Here is an 8,700-nt window from a genome sequence, read left to right on the forward strand (position 1 = left end):
AGTCCCAATTGATAAAAACCCACCAGTCCATCGTAGCACCATCGCAGTTTTCTCCTCAGCCAAGATGACAAGCCCCCCCCAGATGAGGCCTACATCGACCAACTCCTCCAGGTACAATCTTGCTTGCTTGTCGATACTCTTTGATATTTGTGGTTCCACTTACTAGGGTTGTTTACGTTTTCGATTTCCACACCAAGAGAGAAAGGCTTTGCTCAAACTTATCTCCAAGAGGAAGTGTCCAATCCCGCTCACGCAGACCAATCTCTCACGGTTAGTATCTCTACGTGTTTTGTTTTCCTTTTGCGGATTTAACTTGAATGGAAAATGGGAAATTGGTGATTTTGTTGATTGTTTCATTGACTTTGAGATTTTCTTACTAAGTAGGCATTCCAAATTAAAATTTTTGGTCGCGATGAACACAAGATTAAGTTCTAAAGCATGGATTTAATCGTTAATAATACTCCTTTTCAGCTTTTTTCCTTCCAACCTATCAAATCTCAGAAGTTGACTTATTTGCATTCTGTACAGTTGTGAAGGCTGTTGCTACTCCGAATTCAGTTGTGGAATTGCCACTAACTGCAGAAAATGTTGAAAGTGTATTGGATGAAATCCGACCTTATCTAATTGCAGATGGGGGAAATGTGGCATTGCATGAAATTGATGGCAACGTTGTACGATTGAAGCTACAGGGAGCATGTGGCTCCTGTCCGAGTTCTGTTATCACAATGAAAATGGGCATTTGAGTGTCACTTGATGGAAAAGATCCCTGAAATAGTCGCAGTGGAACCGATAGCTGATGAAGAAACTAGTCTTGAGATGAATGAGGAAAATATAGAGGAGGTAACTTCTCATTTCTAGTAACAACTCAGTATATTCAACTACTAATATTATAAGCAGATAAAATGATATGTCGTTCCATTTAAAGCTAAATGTACAAAGGTTTCTATGTGCACCACATTGTGTTGACAGTTCATGCTGGAAGATAAGATATCTGCCAATGGATGTAACCATGTCATTAAAAATGATGAATTGGTCAATTACCTTCTTGGCTAAGCCATGAAGTTCTTTTAGTGGGCATGCTTTCATTGCTTTGCCCAATTCAGTTTCAGATTGACATTTGATCTATTGGTTGCCTCAAAATTTAGCTGGACCAGGGCTGGCTGTAGAAGGGTTGGTGAAATCCTGTTAATGAAAATGCTTATTAAGTACTAACTCATCTCAAGGAATCCTAATAACCAATCTTTGAAAGTATTAATCTTTGCAATTTTATAAATTCTTGTGAACTAAAAATTTTCTTAAAGTAATTATAGATTTCTTTTATGTTCTTTAATCTTTGAGGAATATTTAGCTTTCTGCTTCAATATTTAGCAAACTTTTTCCAGGCCCTCAAACCTGTGAATATGTAGTTGCAGATGATTTAAATTTGCATTTGCCTTCATCTCTGTTTCTTTGACTCCAAAAGTTTCATTTGCTCTAAAAACTTGTAAAAAAAATTTCCAACCATACCTATGTATGATGTACTTTAATCAAACTGCATTCACTTCTCTCCCCCAAAGTCAGATTCCTTTCCATTCACACCCTCCTCACCTGCAAGCAGGAACTGATCTCATACCACCATAGATCAGACCAGCTCTGATGACTATAGGCAATAGTATTCTATAAACAGGTATATACGTACTTATTAACACTGCATATTTTTGCCTCAATTGATTAATTGCAAAGCATAATCGGTGGAAGAGGATGAGTTGTGATCTTCATAGCTCAATTAATATTTTCTTCATGTCCTAGTCATTCAGAGTTTTGTAAAACGTTTGTGTAAAACAGGGCATGTAATTCTTGGTAAGGAAACTGGGAGGAGTGTGTGGGAAGAGGAAAGATAAATAGGAAAGAGTCGATCTTTCTAGCTTTTAAACATCCCTGACGAAACTTGTAATAATTGAGTCCGAAAGTCCAAGCTGGAGCAAGATGCTAATGTGGGACTACGTGAGTAAGAGATAGGGAGCAGCCTTGTTGTGAACATAGTGCTAAGCCACATTCCTTTTCTGGGCCAATATGGTTTGACATCAGTTACAGACCTGTCGCTAGGTGACGATGGGAGTGGGGGCTAGGGGATGCTTGGCTACGAACGCGCCGGGCGCGGAATCGGGCATCGCCCTACACACCGACTCCGTGGCCCTTCGCTGGCGAGGGCTAGAGGATGCTTGGCTACGAACGTGCAGGGCGCGGAACTGGGCATCGCTCGTTAGGTGTCACATGCGTGGTCGTAACCTATGGTGTGGCACTGGAGCCAGGGTGTGCGGATGACCCCTAGGGGAGGTCATGGTGCATACAGATTAATTGGATAATGGGTTGAGATGGATATGGGCCAAATGTGACTTTTGGCGTAATATTTGGAAAGTATATGTTTTTGGGCCAAATGGGATTTTTGGCGTACGTGGAAAAAATATGTTTTTATGGGTTTTAAGATGTAGTTTATGAGACATGTGCATTGGGCATACTTCATGCATATTGTTTGAGTTTTATATGTATTTATCTAGTGGTGTTTACATTTTACTTACCTGCGGTGCCATTTTTTTGGTTCCGTAGATTTTGGTGCAGGGTTCGAGGAGGAGGAGGAGGTTGAGCCCGAGAATGCGGCTCCGCCGGAGTTTTGAGTTGAAGTTGTGCTGTGTAGCTGTTTCTAAAACTATTTTGTGTTATGTAATATTTTATTTATGTATACTTTAAACAGCTTGTACTATATTAAGAAAAATTCTGGTACTTAGTTATATGACTTTCGTTATCCGCTGCGTTTCCTTTTGCACATTTGTTGCTCTTACACACACTTGACACTCGTCTTAGGGTGGTGACCCGGGTTGTCATCATCCGGACGTCTTGATTTCCCCGTGTCCGTGCGTGGGGATTTGGGGGCATCACAGGTGGTATCAGAGCAGTTTGGCTCTGGGTAAAACCACATGTCCCGTAAGTAGTACCAGAATGCTTTTAAAGTTGTGTTTTAAAATTTATGTTAAGTAAAGTTATTTAAATTGTTTTATTTGTTTGAACTTGTTTGTTTGTTTTTATTTATTTAGTTATAGTTGGTTTCTTCTGTTTTGTGTGATGTGGTGTTGGTCTTTGTTTCTATTTTGTTTGTTGTTAGTTTTATTTGTTTTTGTTTTCTGAAAGGGGGTCAAAGGTTGCGGTGGCAGGAAAATGGGGAGGCCAAAGAAATCTACTCAGGAGCCACGGGACAATACGTCAAGAGATGACTCCATAGCCCAAGCCATATGGCAGATGACAGAGTTTATGCAGCAAAATTTTAGACCACAGCAGACAGGGCCTTGGCCACAACCAGGGGGACCTTGGCCACAACAAGGGGGTCCCTGGCCGCCACAAGGAGGGCCTTGTCCGCAACAAGAAGGACTTTGGCCGCAACCAGGAGGTCCTTGGCCATATCAGGGAGGGCCTTGGCTTTACCCGGGAGGATCTAGCAGCATGGTGCAAGCCGGATGCACCTATAAGCGCTTTCTGGCGCATAGAACCCCACACTTCACTGGAGAAGAGGATCCGCTTCAAGCTGGAAAGTGGATCAAAGACCTGGAAAGAACTTTTAAGGTGTGTGGTTGCACCGAGGTGCAACAGGTACTCTACGCCAGCTATCTCTTGCAAGGCACTGCTTTTGATTGGTGGGATACCAAGAGGGTGATGTTAGAAGCAGAGTTGTGATCATTCGCCGCTGTAACCTGGCAGCGCTTCAAGAAAGAATTTAACGACCACTTCTTTCCCGCATCGGTAAGGAATCAAAAGGCAAGAGAGTTCTCAAATTTGGTCCAAGGAGGCATGACAGTGGAACAGTACGCCCGAGAGGTGGTCAGCCATCGAATATCCACTTTTCAGGAATTAGTGGATGTGGCCACCCTTGTGGAGAGAGAATAATCTGAGTATGGGCTCCCCTCCGGGTCATAAGAGGCGGAGTTTTTCTGGTGAAGGAAGCAGCTCGGGTTCACCTCAGAAATTTATTCAGCGGACCGGAACTCGACCTCAAGCGTCCTCAGGTATTCGTATGGGAGGACGGGTGCCAATTTGTGGAGCATGTAATAGAGCTCATAAGGGCGAGTGTCGGCTAAGTGGTGGACCCCAGTGTTACCGGTGCAGCCAAGTGGGACATATTGCTTGAGAGTGCCCCGTCAGAGTTCAAGGAAGCCGTGGAGGTAGAAGCGGTGGAAGAACGAATCCAAGGCAAGCAGTGCAAGCCCGGGTTTATGCTGTCACACCTGGAGAGGTGGATGATGAGGCACCAGCGACCCATGATGCTGGAGTAATTACAGGTATGGATTAATTTAATTTAATTTTATGTTGGATTTAATTTTGGTGTATTTGGTTTCTCCTTTGTTATTTTGGATTTCATGGGTTATGTGTTTGGTTCAGGGAGAGTCCGTTTGTATGAGTTTTATGCTTGCACTTTGTTTGACTCCGGTGCTTCACAGTCATTTGTATCTTCCATGTTTGCGCGGATGTGTAATTTGGTCACGGAACCTTTGCCAAAGTCATTGGTGGTGGCTTTACCCGATGGTGAAATGGTATGGTGCTCCAAGGTTGCGTTGGGATGCCCGTTAAATTTTGATAGAAGGTTCTTGGATGTTGATTTGGTTGTGTTTAAGCTGTTGGGTTTTGATATCATCCTCGGGATGGATTGGCTATTCCGATATTCTACGAGTATTAATTGCAGAAGTCGGGTAATTACCTTTCAGCTTCCAGATGGTGATTGTCTGGAATTTGTAGGGAGTAAGTTAAAAGAAAAGCCGGTAATTATATCGGCAATTCAAGCAAGAAGAGAGATTGCATGGGGAGCGGATGCATTCTTAGTTCAGATGGTGTCCACGCCGTCCGAGGAGAAGTCTTTAGTAGACATTCTAGTTGTGGAAGAATTTCTCGATGTGTTTGTGGATGACTTGCCCGGACTACCCCCTGTTCGGGAAATGGAGTTTGTTATAGACTTAGAACCTGGAGCGGCTCCTGTACATAAAGCTCCTTATCACATGGCACCGGCTGAATTAAAAGAGTTGAAGACTCAGTTGCAAGAGCTGGTAGATAAGGGATTTATTCAGCCTAGTACTTCACCGTGGGGTGCGCCAGTGTTGTTCGTTAAAAAGAAAGATGGGACCCTTCGTATGTGCATAGATTATCGGGAATTAAACAAGGTGACCATCAAAAATAAATATCCTCTCCCGCGGATAGATGATTTATTTGATCAGCTTCAAGGAGCAGCCGTGTTCTCGAAGATTGATTTGAGGTCGGGATACTACCAGTTGAGGATCAGAGACAAGGATGTGCCTAAAACTGCTTTCAGGTCGAGGTATGGGCATTATGAATTTAAGGTGATGCTGTTTGGGTTAGCTAATGCCCCTGCTGCTTTCATGGATTTAATGAATCGAGTATTTCGACCTTATCTGAATTCCTTTGTGGTAGTGTTTATTGATGATATTTTGATTTATTCGCTAGATGTTGAAGAGCATGTGTATCACCTTTGTCTGGCACTTGGGAAATTGAGAGAACACCAGTTATATGCCAAGCTCAGCAAGTGTGAATTCTGGCTGGAGGAAGTCAGATTTCTTGGGCATGTGATTTCCCGAGACGGAGTGGCTGTTGATCCTACTAAGGTGGAAGCCATTCTATCATGGCCGCGTCCGACTACAGTGCGCGAGATCCAAAGTTTCTTGGGGCTTGCTAGTTATTACCGAAGATTTGTGGAGGGATTTGCTCGCCTATCCGGACCTCTCACAGCTCTGACTCGGAAGAATACAGAATTTGTTTGGTCAGATAAGTGTGAGAGAAGCTTCCAAGAATTAAGGAACAGGTTGATGACGGCACCAGTGTCAGCACTTCCAGAACCGCATAAGCCATTCGTAGTCTTCAGTGATGCGTCTAAGTTTGGTTTGGGTTGTGTCCTTATGCAGGAAGGACGGGTTGTTGCCTATGCATCTCGTCAGCTAAAGGACCATGAGAAAAATTATCCGACGCATGATTTGGAATTGGCTGCGATTGTTTTTGGACTCAAGATCTGGCGGCACTTTTTGTATGGGGAAGCATGCGAGGTATACACTGATCACAAGAGCTTGAAGCATTTGTTTTCCCAGAAAAATTTGAACATAAGGCAGAGGCGATGGCTAGAGTTAATCAGTGACTACCAGTGTGAGATCAAATACCATCCGGGGAAGGCTAATATAGTTGCTGATGCTTTGAGCCGAAAATCGCACTTGGAAGATGAAGCCGAGCCATTGGAATTGAATTCGTTGCTTTGTGGGATGAGAAGGCTCCTTCTTTTCTTTTCTTTTTCTTCTTCCCGCGCGTCCCGTTCGTCTCTCTCTCTCTCTCCTCTCCCACGCCAGTTGCAGCTCAGCCCCGACCCACCGCCGTCCGGCCACCGTGGTCGACACCACCCCCGCTGGTCGAACCCCCTCCTGCCGGCGCACCACCCCACCGAACCCCAACCCTATTCGGCCAGCTGTTTAGCCGGAAAACGCCCAAGAAGCTCCACGGTTTTTGCCCCGATCCGCCGCCGTCGCTCCACGTCTGGCCACCACCTCTTCACCACTTCATCACTGGTTCCTTGCCGTCCTGACCCACCCATTTCTGGCCTCTAATAGCCACCGGAATAGCTCCCACGAGCTAGCTTTCCATTTTGGGAAATCTGGCCATCAACCACCGTTTTCGCCGCCACCCACGGCCAAACTTCACTTCCACTAGCTTCATAATCATCCTTAGACCATTCCCTATCAATCTCAAGCCTTGGTTTGTCCCCGTTCAAAAGTGGGTATTTTACAACCCATGGCCACAGTGAATTTTCACTGTTACGTTGCTTTTTCTCTGCCGTTTGCAACGCCGCAAGCTTTCTAAAAATACCGTATAGCGCTGTAAGTATTTTTCCAAACCCTACTTTCAGATTTAAATATATTTTTCTCATTCAATAATTATTTATCTGTTGGTTGGCTGATTGCGGACTGAGTCCGAGGAGTTCGGGGGTCAGATGGATGGAGCCCGGAGTTGCTTGTTTTATTGATATATGGATGGTTTTTTATTTTGTGCATTAATATCGCATTTACATGGAGCATGCACATGCATTTTTATTTAATTGAGAAAAGCCTGTTTTATTGGCGTAAGTGGATTTTTGGGTGCGTGTGTATCACGACCCCAAGCCGGGATGGGGTATTATCTCAGTGGAGCTCCTCTGGTCACTCGGGAGCGGAATAAACTGAGTGACGTCCCCTGAGTTGTCGCTGGGCGACGACGGGAGCGGGGGCTAGGGGATGCTTGGCTACGAACACGTCGGGCGCGGAACCGGGCATCGCTCTACGCACCGACTCCGTGGCTCTTCGCTGGCGAGGGCTAGAGGATGCTTGGCTATGAACGCGCGGGGCACGGAACTGGGCATCGCTCGTTAGGTGTCACATGCGTGGTCGTAACCTGCGGTGTGGCACTGGAACCAGGGTGTGCGGATGACCCCTAGGGGAGGTCATGGTGCATACGGATTAATTGGATAATGGGTTGAGATGGATATGGGCCAAATGTGACTTTTGGCGTGATATTTGGAAAGGATATGTTTTTGGGCCAAATGGGATTTTTGGCGTGCGTGGAAAAAATATGTTTTTATGGGTTTTGAGATGTAGTTTACGAGACATGTGCATTGTGCATACTTCATGCATATTGTTTGAGTTTTATATGTATTTATCTGGTGGTGTTTGGATTTTACTTACCTGCGGCGCCATTTTTTTGGTTCTGTAGATTTTGGTGCAAGGTTCGAGGAGGAGGAGGAGGCTGAGCCAGAGGATGCGGCTCCGCCGGAGTTTTGAGTTGAAGTTGTGCTATGTAGCTGTTTTTAAAACTATTTTGTGTTATGTAATATTTTATTTATGTATACTTTAAACAGCTTGTATTATATTAAGAAAAATTCTGGTACTTAGTTATATGACTTTCGTTATCCGCTGCGTTTCCTTTTGCACATTTGTTGCTCTTACACACACTTGGCACTCGTCTTAGGGTGGTGACCCGGGTTGTCATCATCCGGACGTCTCGATTTCCCCGTGTCCGTGCGTGGGGATTTGGGGGCGTCACATAGGGAATGGTCTAGGGATGTTTATGAAGCTAAGGGAAGTGGAGTTTGGCCGTGGGTGGCGGCAAAAACGGCGGAGGAAGGGTTTAAACGCCCAAATCGGAAACTAGCTCGTGGGAGCTGCTCCGGGGACGGATCGAGGCCAGAAATGGGTGGGTTAGGATGGCAAGGAGTCAGCGATGAAGTGGTGAAGAGGTGGTGGCCGGATGTGGAGCGACGGCAGCACTGGAGCACTTTGACGCCGCGACTTGATGGGCTTTTTCCGACTAAAAGGCGGCACAGCTGGGGATGAAACTTGGTGGGGTAGTTCACCGGAGGGAGGGGAAGATTTTGGTGGTGGTGGTGTGGGCCATGTCGCCGGCGAGTGGCGGCACAGGGTGGAGAGAGAAAACGGGCGAAATGGGTATAGAGAGAGAGAAAGAATTCTCACGGGGGAGGAGGAAACCGCAGTGGAAGGGAGAGAAAAAGAAGGGGAAAAAGAAAGAAAAGAGAAAAAAGAAAAGGGAAAAGAGAAAAGAAAAGATGGAGGAAAATAAATGAGGTCCAATCCTCACCTCTGGAGTCCAACAACTGATCCAACGAAAATAAGTTTAAAAGCAATAAAACTAAGA

The 8,700-nt window shown here is 45.1% G+C and overlaps 1 long non-coding RNA gene across 1 annotated transcript; it reads left to right on the forward strand.

The window, feature by feature from the left end:
- The first annotated feature begins 206 nt into the window (after positions 1-206).
- Positions 207-2,055, forward strand: LOC122307995. The gene is made up of 3 exons (XR_006241886.1): positions 207-270; positions 529-840; positions 1,825-2,055. It is a non-coding gene; the product is annotated as an uncharacterized LOC122307995 (long non-coding RNA).
- The last annotated feature ends 6,645 nt before the right edge of the window (positions 2,056-8,700 follow it).

The sequence above is a fragment of the Carya illinoinensis genome, chromosome 4 (genome assembly GCF_018687715.1).
Source record: "Carya illinoinensis cultivar Pawnee chromosome 4, C.illinoinensisPawnee_v1, whole genome shotgun sequence".
Classification (NCBI taxonomy): Eukaryota; Viridiplantae; Streptophyta; class Magnoliopsida; order Fagales; family Juglandaceae; genus Carya; species Carya illinoinensis.